Source organism: Lacerta agilis, chromosome 12, assembly GCF_009819535.1.
Source record: "Lacerta agilis isolate rLacAgi1 chromosome 12, rLacAgi1.pri, whole genome shotgun sequence".
Taxonomy (NCBI): domain Eukaryota; kingdom Metazoa; phylum Chordata; class Lepidosauria; order Squamata; family Lacertidae; genus Lacerta; species Lacerta agilis.
Window position 1 is genome coordinate 55,700,144 of NC_046323.1, and position 13,377 is coordinate 55,713,520.

General features: G+C 43.7%; 1 pseudogene; it reads right to left on the reverse strand.

The window, feature by feature from the left end:
* Positions 1-8,069: 8,069 nt before the first annotated feature.
* On the reverse strand, positions 8,070-13,377 carry LOC117056190 (annotated as a pseudogene).

Here is a 13,377-nt window from a genome sequence, read left to right on the forward strand (position 1 = left end):
TTGCAAAAAGATCTAAAATAAATATACAAGGGGGGGAAATGTAACAGCAACAACCTCCCCACCCCAAAATCCCTAAGCTCCAGAGCCTGTTCACCAGGCTCAGCTTTTGCAGCTGGAGTCAGTCCATCAGTCTGGGCCCTCCCATGCCAGGTGGGAAAAGGCCTGCAAGGCTGAGAGCAGGTCTTCTGGAGATGGCCAAGATGGTCTCTGGCCTCATCAGTAGAGACGGTTAGAGGGTAGAGTAGAGTGTGAGAGGTGGTTGTTGTGAAGCAGCCTTGGTTAAATTAGGAATAGAGGAACAGCATTATAATACCTGTTGTTACAGTTGTAATAAAGTGACAAAAATGGAAATGGGGGCATTTGAAAGCATTCGTTTATGTACACAAATTTTCATTGAAACCTTTGTTTATTTTTAAAAAAATCAGTTGCATTCCACTACACACCTCCTCCTTTGCTACATTAGGGCTGAAGTGTTCAGGTAAGAGTGGCAGAGGAGAAAAGGCAGATGTTTGGTAAAAGACCCAGCTCACAGCTGTGCACCTTTTACCAATGTTGATTTCAAGCCTTTATTTCAGTGTTTCTTGTCATGGGCCCAGTCCTGTGGAACATCCTGCCACTAGAGATTCAGTAGGTTCCTGCTGTGCCAACTTTTAACTGCCTGCTATATTTTTTCTATTCCATTAAGAGTACACTCCCCCCACAAGGGTCTATTGATGCTTGTTTTTAATTTACTTTTTTGCTGTTAACTTGTTTTCAACCAACTTGCTTTTAATTTTAATTTTTATATTAATTGGTTTTATGTTCTTATATTGCTCTAAACTGCCGTGGTAGATTTTTATGATATAGCTGTCTAGAAATACTTAAATGAACAATCCTGTAACGTAGTTTAGGCTGAGAGACAGTGACTGGCTGGCCCTGAGCTTCGTAGCTGAGCAATACTCTCTCTTACGTCGCAATCCTCTTAATATGACCTGTAAACCCATCATCTTTAAAATAAATGAATAAATAGAAATGATGGCTTTTGTTGCAAAGTGGACAGTTAGTTGCAAGGGTAAATTTTTGCAATGTCCACAGTCACATATGAAAACCAGACGAGAATACAGTCCTCAAAAGAATGAAATTGAAATAAAGTATTTCAGAAGTTCATGGAAAGATGGAGCCTTGCCTCGAAGACAGTGTCCATGATGTTGGGTTCTGCAGCTTCCAAAGAGGAATCTGGCACAGTCCATGTGCTCCTGGACTAGGCCACCCACCTTCTAACCTGGAATTAAACAACTGGTCACAGAAATCATATCACACCCTTTCACCTGCTTAGCTATTGGCTGTCCTGTTCCTTAGGTCAATAAATCTGAAGCTGGGGGACCTGGAGTGCCACTGAGACTTTGTACACACCTTTCATTTAAAGCATATTTCCCCTGGCACACACAACCCACACCTGAATTTATTTTGAATTGGTTTTGAAAAAAAATGTTCCTTTGGTGCATTGTGACTTTTTGGGGTTTCTATATAGATGGATAGACTAGAGATACTTCGGTGTCAAAGCAGAGTATCTTAAGATTTAATGTTACAATAGAAATGTTCCATTTCATATACGGTAAAGTGTCATAAAATTTGTTTGCCTAGTGAATTCATGGGAGGGGGAAATCATTTGTACTTTTCTATGAATCTGCTTGCATGGGTTTAGTGTTGTTTCGAGACAATAATTCGCAGTAATTTCATATTATCTATGTGTTTGTGTCTGTTCAGCACACATAATTGCAGATGAGACTAAATAAAATGCTTCCTAGGAAAATCCCTTGGTCTGCTGCTGTAGTGTTTCAAATGTGGCTTCACTTACAGATAATAATATATCATATTTATTGCTGAAAAATTACCCCATAGTTGGCTCATTAATCTGAACCCCGACAAACCCTGCTGCTTTCTCCCAATTTCTTAGGTAGAAATAACTGATAATGAAAATGAAGAAGAGAGGCACACCATTTCCCCCAAACGTTTAGAATCTAGTGAGCATCATGGAGAATTCCAGCACTTAGTCAGGCCCCTGCAAGCTTGGCCGTCTATAAAAAGTGCAAATGTGTAAGTAGATGTTCACACATTGCCATGAGTTAAAAATTAATCCTTTTAAATATAAAAGGTATGTATTACAGTGCTAAAGTGGCTCAAGAAAGTAATTGCTGTGGCAGCTGACATCTTAGAGCAGAATGCCACTTTGCCAACTGTCTTACAGCTAACTAACCTGGAAAGCTGTTGTGTTATCTCTGTAGGGATGCCTGGGGTTGAACATTTTGCATGCCAAGCAGATACTCTACTACTGAGCTATGATGATTCCCCATATTTGGCGCTGCCACCTGATTAAAGAAATCTTGGGTAAGGCATCTTTGTCTCTTTAATGATGTGTTCTATGTTGCAAACTGCCCTTTGGTCTCTTGATGAATGGCGGTATCTCAAGGGCATAAGCCTGGGCAGTGTGTATGGAGGTCCTGGGCTGCCCAGATGACAAGACCAAAGATGATGGTGGTCCAAAGGTATGCAGAGCAATATGTCTGGCACCTGCTTGGCTGCTGGAAGGAGACATACAAGACACCGTAGGGACTCCACTCCAGATTTGTACAGGGTTTACTCCTTAGCCTTTTCTCCCAAAGGTATCCCACAGGCTACGGATTGTTCAACTGCTCCTCATATCCTTGAGCCCCATGTGCAGAAACAACTTTCTTGACTTTTGGACCTGCCATCTGCTCAATCTGGCCGAGCCTGTCTTCACATGCAGAGGATAGGTAAGTCCCTAAGTCACCAAGGGTTTAAGACCCATCAGCTACCCTCACCTGGTTTAGCAGACCAAAGCAATTACCCATGATGTGGCCACACTTTCACACTGACAGCTTCTAGGAGCCACAAACGAGAGCTGAGTGCAGGGTGTGGACCAATGGTGGATGAATAATAACAATAAACGTCAATTCAATTAGCAATTAAGCATTTCTGAAAGGGGACATGACATAGGTTTGCATGCATCCTTTTAGATAATGCATAAAAAGCAAAGTATTAGTCATTATCAGAGTGTGATTGCTTTTGAAGTAAGCATGGCAGCTGCCAAGTGCAATTCTTTCTACAGGGCTGTAACAGTGGCAGGGTCTGCCTCAGTGAACAGTTATGCCACTGCACTGTGCACTCACTGCAGCTTCTGGGACAAGCTCTAGGGCAGCCCCACACAGCACATGGCACAAGTCACCAGGCATTTGAGTTTAGACCACTGAGGGAAACCCTTGGTGTGCATTATCACCAGTTTTAAAAGCCAAGAGTGTGTTTGCATCTTGGAACAAAATTATACTAGAAAAATGAAACTGCCTCGTAATATGTTATCGTTATAAAGGTAAAGGTAAAGGGACAACTGACTGTTAGGTCCAGTCACAGACGACTCTGGGATTGTGGCGCTCATCTCAGTTTACTGGCCGAGGGAGCCGGCGTACAGCTTCCGGGTCATGTGGCCAGCATGACTAAGCCACTTCTGGCGAACCAGAGCAACACACAGAATCGTTATCCCACATTGGGGAGACACCAGGTTGAGAAAGGCTGGTGGAGAGTGTTGGATGGACTTCTTCTTTGGTGATCACTTGTAGCCAAGTAAGACCTGGGAGACCGAGGTTCGAATCCCACTCTGTCATAGTCCCTTAGCGTTACCTGCTTCCCTGTGTTGCTGGGAGAAGACCATGTATGGCGCCTTGAGCTCCATGGAAGGTGGGATGTCAATATAATTAGCTAATAAATAAAAATAAGTAACACATGTACATCAGAATAACACATGAGAATCTATTATCCCCATTCCAGCCAGAGGTGAGATAATTCATGAGCTGTGATCCAGCAGTTTCATGCTGCAATCTAGCAGTTCTCTTGGAGAACCAAGTCCTGGGGAAAAAGGTATTGGGAAAGAGTTGTGTTCTCCCCCACTTTCTACTTTAATAGGCTTTGGCTTGCAGATGCTCAAATGATCAACGAAGGGCACGATTATTATTTTTTTAAAAAAACCTCAGCGCTCAATTTCTAAGGGCAATAAAATTTTAGAAACTTAGTTTTCAGATCTGCCCTAGCAGGAATATCTTGAGGAGCCCCAGTAAACCAGAACCTTAGATGAGATCGCAATTTTAGAGAGGTGGGTAAAAGAAGAAATACCCATTGAACTCTGGTTTCATGTGGCACAGACCAAGTTAGCAGGAGAGCAATCTTTGAATCAACAAGGTAGGTGCATTTCAATGCAAGCTGCAGTTTTTTGGTAGGGGAAGTGGCATATAAGCCATGGATTAAACTGTAAATTTCATTCTTCAATTTAAAACCAGTTAGAACTAGCACTTCAAATCCCCCAGCTTCAGATTTCTAGAGTGGCATATGGCACCTTGAGTTCCTCGGAAGAAAGGTGGGATGTCAATATAATTAGATAAATAATAAAAATTATTAACACAGAGACATATCTTTTATCCATATTTCAACCAAAGGTGACAGAATTGAACCATTTCAGGAACTGCAACACAGGGGTTTCATGCTGAATTCTCCCTTCTTGGAGAACAAAAGGCCCTGGGAGAGAAGGTATCGGGAAAGAGTTATGTTCTCTCCCACTTTATACTTTAATAGGCTTTGGCTTGCAAAACTTCAGATGACCGATGAAGGGCACTCAGCATTCCTGCAACTGCTGCTTTACAAGAAGCATTTGGAAATGTTCTCAGGCCACATACCCCGTCTCAATCCCACTGAGAAAGCATCAAGGAGTGAGGGAAGCAGCTGAGTAACTATAGGTCTAATATTAATTTTTTTTTTTATAAGAATTTATTGACATTTTTACTTATAACAACATACAACCTTAACCACACCTACATTTATACATATACAAAACAAATACAATTACACATCTAATACAAAAATTGCCATGATTTTTCTTCTTACTTAGACATTCTCAAAAAAAAAATTCCCTTTTCCAATCTTGACAGTTGACTTCCCCTGCCTTTTCACCTTCGAGTTTATATCCATAATCTACTTTTTAACCTCTTCATTTAAAAAATTAAACTTAATTATATATATAGAATAAAACATTCGTCTTAATCTTCATCTTAATCTTAATCTTCTTAATCTATAAACTAAAACCACTTAAATTAACTTTATTTATACTACATCCTCATAAATCCTCACACATCGTCCTCATCAAATCTATCTCTTCTATCCTTTAAATTGCTGCTAATAACATAAAAACTTGAAATATCTCCTTTCATGTTCAAACAAATAATAAAACAAACTATTGTTGACAGTGTTCACCCTCCGATTTCAAAATGCCATAACAGATTGCTTTGGATTTTACTTAATACTTCACCCCACACCTCCTCTGTCCATTATTCTTTTCCTAATGGCATCAGCACTGAACTTCCATGCAGCTTCCCTCTCCAAATGTCCACAGATCCAGGCACAGTCCAAAACTCTCCTTGCCACGAGCTCCGAGGTGTCCGTCTCTTCCTCTCTCAGCTTCTCCGGTTCTTTGTAACATTCCTTTTCTTCTTGTAAATACCTTAATTCTCTGTCCCTGGCCCCCGAGCTCACACCTCGGGGACTGGATATAGCAAATCTTGACATCGCCTTGGGGCTGCCACCCCCAAAGAGCGAATTTCTTCTCCGAAGTAGCTCACTCATTTCTTCCCATCTTACCATCCATCCTCTCAGCTCTTTGGCAAGACTTTCTTCCAAAGTATCAAAAGTTTTATAAGCCTCCTCTGTGGGCATTTGGTTCCATTTCAGACCCCCACACAAGACTTTGACTTTTCTATAAAGTAATTCCACATTCAGGGCAGTGAGCCTTTGTTCATCTGTTAGTCCAGAGTTCAATACCAGTTCAAGGACGAAACCCAACATACTGGCAGAGGAGGAGGAAGTGGATATCATATTTCTTCTCCTGTCTCTTTGTTCATCGCCATTTTCCTAAGCTGGAGCGCAAACACCGCAACTTTAAATGGAGATATTTTCCACTAGTTAGCTTCCCCAGAAAAAAGTTTGCCAGTCTCATGTATCGATTTTAAATACTTTGTGACCAGTTCTGTGGCAGCAATCCCTCAAATTGGTTGATTTCTTAGGCTCGAAGGGAGGGAGGCAGGCTGCCCTTCTCCTTCCCCCCGGATCGTTCCAAAAACACGATTTCTGCCAAGATTATTTACTCACGACCACCGGGTTCCTTTAGCTCCATTCTTCACAGGTAGAACTTAGACGCTCACCGCGGGCTTTGCCGCCGCATTTACATCCCGGTTGGGGCATGTCCCCGTAAGCCCGGCTCCGTTGTCCCTTCACCCCCACTCCCCCTTTACAGGGGGGGCGAGGGAAGGGTTCGGAGCCTCCGCGGGCGCAGCCGGGGAGCCCAGGGTGCGGGACGTTCTTCCCGCACCCCAACCGGAGCCGCGCGCTGCGGTAGCGCGGCTCCTAACCCCCGGGATGGACAAGGCGCTTCGGACCCGAAGCAGCCTTCGACCACCCGGCGATGGCGTCGCCGCCGGAAGTCCTATAGGTCTAATATTAAAAGCCTCAAAGCTCAAACCTAGGGACAACAAGCCTTTAGAAACTTACATTTTGGCTCTACCCCAGCAGGATCCCAAATTTAGAGAGGTGGGTAAGAGAGAGAGAGAGAGAGAGAGAGAGAGAGAAACCCATTGATCAATGTGGCACAGACCAAGTTAGCAGGAGAGCCATCTTAGAACCAACAAGGTAGGTGTATCTCAATGCAAGCTGCCGTTTTTGGGTAGGAGAAGGAAGAGTGGCATATACAGTATGGATTCAGCTGTAAAAAAAATTCCGCAGTTTAAAGCCAGTCAGAACTGGTTCAGTTTTTCAAAATCAGACTGTGTTAATCACCACACAACCAAGACCCACATTCCACTCTGCTGTCTACTCAAAAAGTAGGACTTGGAACGTGCTTTCGTCTCCCTGACCAAAATGCTCAAAGTGATCCTGCATTGGAGAATGAAATCAAGGAAGCATCCAAAAGAGGGCGGAAGGAAATTTATTGAAATTTTCCAACATTCAATAAAAGCCAGACTAGTCTACGTGTCAGGCAGCAGAGGAACCAACCCACCACGGCAGCTTGCCAGGAACAGACACAGAAAAGTCCTTGCCATCTTGCTTTTTATTCAATATTTACAGATAGAGGCTTAGAACGCAGCCTCCAATGGCGTTGTCCTGAGTGACTCTCCACCCCTTTTCCCTCCCTCATTCGTCACCCTCTCCCCCACGGGTGGCCCTGAGGGCCCTTTGCTCCTGAGGCCTTTGCTCTAGTATCAAGGCTCGCGCGTTCTGGGAGAGGGGGGTCTGGAATGCTTTCTAAAGACACTCTGTCCTTCATCTATTGCCCTCCTGGTGGTTCCTCTTCCTCCTCCTCGTCTCCCCTTATTTCCCAGCTTTTCCCCTCATCTGCCTCTGAGTTGTGATCTCCGTCAAACCCGTTGTAATTCTGAACTGTCTTCTTCTGTGGAAGGGTCAGGCTGGGGAGGCGGTCTCCACCATTCCTCCTCTGCCCAGTCCCTGACACCTTGGAACAGGAACAAAAAACAACCAACCAAGAATGGGTGAAGAGGAAGATGGCCAAGACGTTCAAGGGTCTGGAAACCAAGCCTCACGAGGAATGTTCAGCCTAGAAGAGAAGACGCTGAGAAGAGAGATGATAGCCATCTTCAAAGATCTCAAGGGCTGTCTCATGTAGGAGGGGACAAGGTGAAGAAAGCCTGTCTTGTGCTGCTCTGGAAGATAGGACCTGAAGCAATGGGTGCAAGTTGCAAGAAAAGAGAATCAGACTAAACATCGGGAAGAAAATTCTATGGGCAAGAGCTATTCAACGGCGGAATAGGCTGCCTCAGAAGGTGGTGGGTTCTCCTTCCGTGGAGGTTTTTAAGCAGAGGTTGCATGCTCATCTGCCATAGTGTATATTCCTGCATTCCAGGTGGGTGGACTGGACAACACACAGAGTCCTCTCAAATGCTACAACTCTATAATTCAGAGACTCTATGATTCTCCTCATTGTGAGTTTCTTGATGGAAAGTGAAATTGGAGCTACTTTGATTCTGGGTGAATCTTTCTGCATTCCATGCACTGATGTGGTTTCCTCCCTATATGAATCATTTCATGGGAACTGAGACTTTCCTTCCATGTGAAGCACATTCCACACAATTATATGTTTTTTGCTCACTGTGGGTTCTTTGTTGGGAAGTGAAACTTGCCCTCTAATTGAAGTTCCTTCCACATTCCATGCACCTATATGGTTTCTACTCTTTATGCATTCCTTGATGGGAAGTAAGACTATTCTTCTGACTGAGGCCCTTTCCCCATTCCATGCACTGAGGCAGTTACTTCCCACTGTGAGTTACTCAATGAGAAGTGAGACTGGTCCTTTGACTGCAACTCTTTCCACATTCCATGCACTGATATGGTTTCTCCTCATATGAATTCTTCGATGGTACATGAGACCTGCTCTCTGAGTGAAGCTCTTTCCACATTCCAAGCACTGATATGGTTTCTCCCCTGTATGAATTCTTTGATGGGAAGTGAGACTATCCTTCCGATTGAAGCTCTTTCCACATTCCAAGCATGGATAGGGATTCTCCCCTGTGTGAATCATCTGGTGAGAAGTAAGCATTGTCTTCCAGCTAAACCTCTTTCCACACTCCAAGCACTCATATGGTTTCTCCCCTGTATGGAATCTTTCATGGGACATGAGACCAGCTCTGTGAGTGAAGCTCTTTCCGCATTCCATACATTGATATGGTTTCTCCCCTGTATGAATTCTTTTATGGTACATGAGACCTGCTCTCTGAGTGAAGCTCTTTCCACATTCCAAGCACTGATATGGTTTTTCCCCTGTATGAGTTCTCTGATGGAGGGTGAGACTATCCTTCCGATTGAAGCTCTTTCCACATTCCAAGCATGGATAGGGATTCTCCCCTGTGTGAATCATTTGGTGGGAAGTAAGCATTGTCTTCCAGCTGAACCTCTTTCCACACTCCAAGCACTCATACGGTTTCTCACCTGTATGGAATCTTTGATGGGACGTGAGACTGGATTTCTGAGTGAAGCTCTTTTCACATTCCATGCACTGATATGGTTTCTCCCCTGTATGAATTCTTTGATGGACAGTGAGCTCGCCCTTGTGACGGAAACTCTTCCCACATTCCAGGCAAAGATAGGGTTTCTCCCCTGTATGAACTTTTTGATGAGAAGTGAGCATATTCTTCCCATAGAACCCCTTTCCACATTCCAAGCACTTATAAGGTTTCTCCCCTGTATGAATTCTCTGATGGATTGTGAGACTGGCCCTCTGACTGAAGCTCTTTCCACATTCCAAGCACTGATAAGGTTTCTCCCCTGTATGACTTCTTTGATGAAAAGTCAGGCTATGTTTCCGGCTGAAGCTCTTTCCACATTCCAAGCACTGATATGGTTTCTCACCTGTATGAATTCTTTGATGGAAAGTTAAAGCATCCTTCCGTTTGAAGCTCTTCCCACATTCCAAGCACTGATAGGGTTTCTCCCCTGTATGAATTTTTTGATGGGAACTGAAACTTCTCTTCCAACTAAAACGCTTTCCACATTGTAAGCACTGATATGGTTTCTCCCCGCTGTGAGTTACTTGATGGTAAGTGAGGCGGGATTTCCGACAGAAGTTCTTTCCACATTCCAAACACTGATAGAGTTTTTTCCCCAATAGATTTGTTAGATTGGAAGTGGAGTGGGAGCTCTGACTGGATCTCTTTCCAGACCCCGAATATTTAAGCGGCTTCTCTGTGTGGATTCTGTCAGGGTTTTCCTCATTCTTCATTTGCAATTCTTCAGCACCTGCAACCAAGAGAGAAATTCATTATAGCTTCAGGAAGAAATGCAGCTCTTCAATATCAGAAAAACAAGGATAAAAAACCAGGCTCTTTTCTTTGATGGATTATGTTGAGTCCAATATGGAATCTGAGCCATCTCCAATGTCAGTCATTTCTTTCGTCAACCAAAAATGAATAACCCAAATGAAATTCCTTCAACTTCCCTTACAACCTTTAAGCCTACATTTTAAAAGGTCTTGACAGTTCAGTCCAGCCTGACCACTGTTTAAAAAGACATAACTGGAGGAAGAATATTTGCAGGCAATTTTTTTAGAGCTGTGGGTGTCTTAGAATTCCAGCTGCTATAGGTGGCGCTGTTTAGCTCCATCAAAATATTGGAGGTTTGTCACATAGGTATACATATGGAATTTCAAAACAGATATTTTGATCCAACAGGGAGCCTTACCGAGAGAGTCCATGATCTTATGATTCTCCTCCATTAGTTCTTTATGCAGAGCTCTCTGGCCAGGATCCAGCAATGCCCACTCCTCGTCTGTGAAATGAACGGCTACATCTTCAAAACACACTGGCCCCTAAAATGAAAAAGAAAAGCATCTTCCTCTAAGACAGCATAAAGACTATCTACTACACTAACTGGCCAGTGACATTGTCATTAATACCAGGAAAGGTCCTAGAACTGATAATCAAACATTCGGTCTGTGAGCACTTAAAAAAGGCAGATTTAAAAAAGAAAGAGAAACCCATTGATCTAGGGTTTCATGTACCCCAGACCATCTATGTTCATCATCTTGAGATTCTGTCAGGCAACCATCTACAAATCCCCTCATCCAGCCCAACTAGCAGAATTAAATATAATTGCTACTCCCTTGCGAAACTGTAGTCTCTCCTTCGTTGTTGGTTGGACTAAATGACCCTTGAGTCCTTTCCAACTCTAGGATTCTATGATTCTATTACCCTGTGGGCCATCGAGTCCAACCCCTTGCGATGCAGGAATCTCAGCTAAAGTATCCCTGACAGATGGCCATCCAACCTCTGCTTAAAAACCTCCAAGGAAAGAGAATCCACACCCTCCGGAGTGAGACTGTTCCACTGTTGAACAGCTGTGTCCGAAAAGTTTTACATATGTCTAGTCAGAATCTCTTTTCCTGCAATTTGAAGCCTTTTATTCGAGTCCTATCTTTTAGAGCAGGAGAAAAGAAGCTTGCTCCATCCTCCATGTGACAACCCTTCAGATATTTGAAGATGGCTATCATAGCTCCTCTTTTCCAGGCTAAACATACTCTTTCAACTGTTCCTCATAAGGCATGGCTTCTAGAGCCTTGATCATCCTAGCTGCCCTGCACACGTTCCAGCTTGTCAACATCCTTCTTACATTGTAGCTCCCAAAACTGGACACAGTATTTCAGGTGAGGTGTGACCAAGGCAAATTAGAGCAGGACTATTACTTCCCTTGATCTGGACACTAGACTTCTGTTGATGCAGCCTACAATAGCATTCACTTTTTTTGCTGCTGCATCACACTGTTGACTCATGTCAAGCTTGTGGTACACCAAGACCCTGAGATCCTTTTCACATGTGCTGTTAGTAAGCCAGGTGTCCCCTATCCTATATTTGTGCAGCTGCTTCTTCCTGCCTAAGTGCAGAACCTGACATTTGTCCCTACTGAAATTCACATTGTTAGCTTGCACTCAGTTCTCTGATCTGTTACGGTCATTTTGAATTTTGATTTTGACTTCTGTGGCATTAGCTACTCTTCCCAGTTTGGTGTCATCTGTGAATTAGATGAATATCTCCTAAGTTCCTTCAGCCAAGTCGTTTATAAAGATGTTGAACAACAATGGGCCCAGGACAGATGCCTGCGGCACCCCACTTGTCACTATTTTCCAGGATGACGAGGAACCATTAATGAGTACTCTTTGGGTTCAGTCAGTCAACCAGCTACAAATCCACCTAACAGTTACCACGTTCAACCCACATTTCACCAGCTTCCTTGTAAGAATATCATGGGGGACTTCGACAAAAGCCTTACTGAAATCAAGATACACTATGTCCACAGCATTCCCCTGATCCACACAGCATCCTTTTCTAAATGCTCACAGACCAAATGTAGAATTATCTGTTCTGGTACCTTCTCTGGTATCAATGTCAAGCTCACTGGTCTGTAGTTAACTGGTTCTTCCTCCCCCCCCCCTTTTTTTCAGCTGGGGACATTTGCCCTCCTCCAGTCTGTAGGGACCTCATCTGTTCTCCAAGATCTCTCAAATATAATAGACAAAGGCTCTGGAATTACATCCACAAGCTCCTTTAGTACTATTGGATGCAGCTTGTCAGGCCCTGGAGATTTCAATTCATTTAAAGTAGCTAGGTCTCTACAAATTCTGCAAGTCTATGACATTGCTCTGTTTTTTTTCTGCCCGTTAATTGCTATGTTGTTTTAATGGGAATGTTGTGCTGCACATTTTAAGTCTGGGTCCTTCCTTTAATATCTTGATTATTTTTTTATTGTGTCTTTAAACGATGGGTATTTACCTTTGTATGGACAAAGGTGGAACTCCACATGGTGGTCTTCAACTCATTCTGTCTGCGAAAGCATTCCTTTTCCCAGACGGAAGGATCCCCTCCTTACTCTCCCTATGCGCAAGTCTGGGGTGGAACTCTCCTGGTGCGCAAAAGCAAAGTTCAAGGGGCGCATGGGGGCACGGGCAGTAGGAGGAAAGGGGGGGAGAAGCCAATTCTGCAACTGATGAGGCTGATTAGGTGAATCCTGGCAACTTTTTTCTATGGTTTCTTACCAGCTTCCCAACATATACTAGCACTCCACCCTCAATATAGCAGTAAGTCAGAGCAGGAATAGAGATTTCCTCAGCCTCAGAGGAACCCTGACTGCTCCTTCCCCCACAATGCTCCTTCCCTTACCTCGTCTGGTCCTACAGCCACGGCTTCCTCTCCACTACCATGGAAAGATGGATGAGGAGGTCTTGCTGGCATCCTTCTGTCCCCTGCGAGAAATAAAGGGAAGTATCAGAGGCAAAGCAGTGCATCTCTAACCACAGATGGACCAAAGAAATAGTGTCACCTGCTGAGTGTGTGTGAGACAATGGTACCCATTTCATAGTTTAGTTGTGCAAAAATACACAATTCAGTGTCTTCTCCAAGATGATTAAAAGAACCCACAGATTAGTTTCAAAATCCCCAGAATGTGACCAAACAGAGAAAAAACCCATTCCTCCTCACCCATTGGCCTCTCTCTGGTGTCCAACGGAGTCCTCTCTGTCTCAAAGGAATCTGAGCCCACTTCTGCAAACAGATCCTTTCCCTGAAGAAGCAACAAAGATTCAAAGAAGAGAATGGAGAGATGGATTAGAAAAGTAATGTCTGAGGGGGGGGGGATTGCTGGTATCCGATATCATTCCTTGGATGCTTTCCAAAAAAAGGGGCCATTAGGAGAGAATTTGGGGGTACTCTCCCTCCTGTTCAGAGCCCCTTTGGGAGCATCCAGAGGAAAGTCTCTCTCACCTGCTGCTTTGCCTGCTTCCTCTCC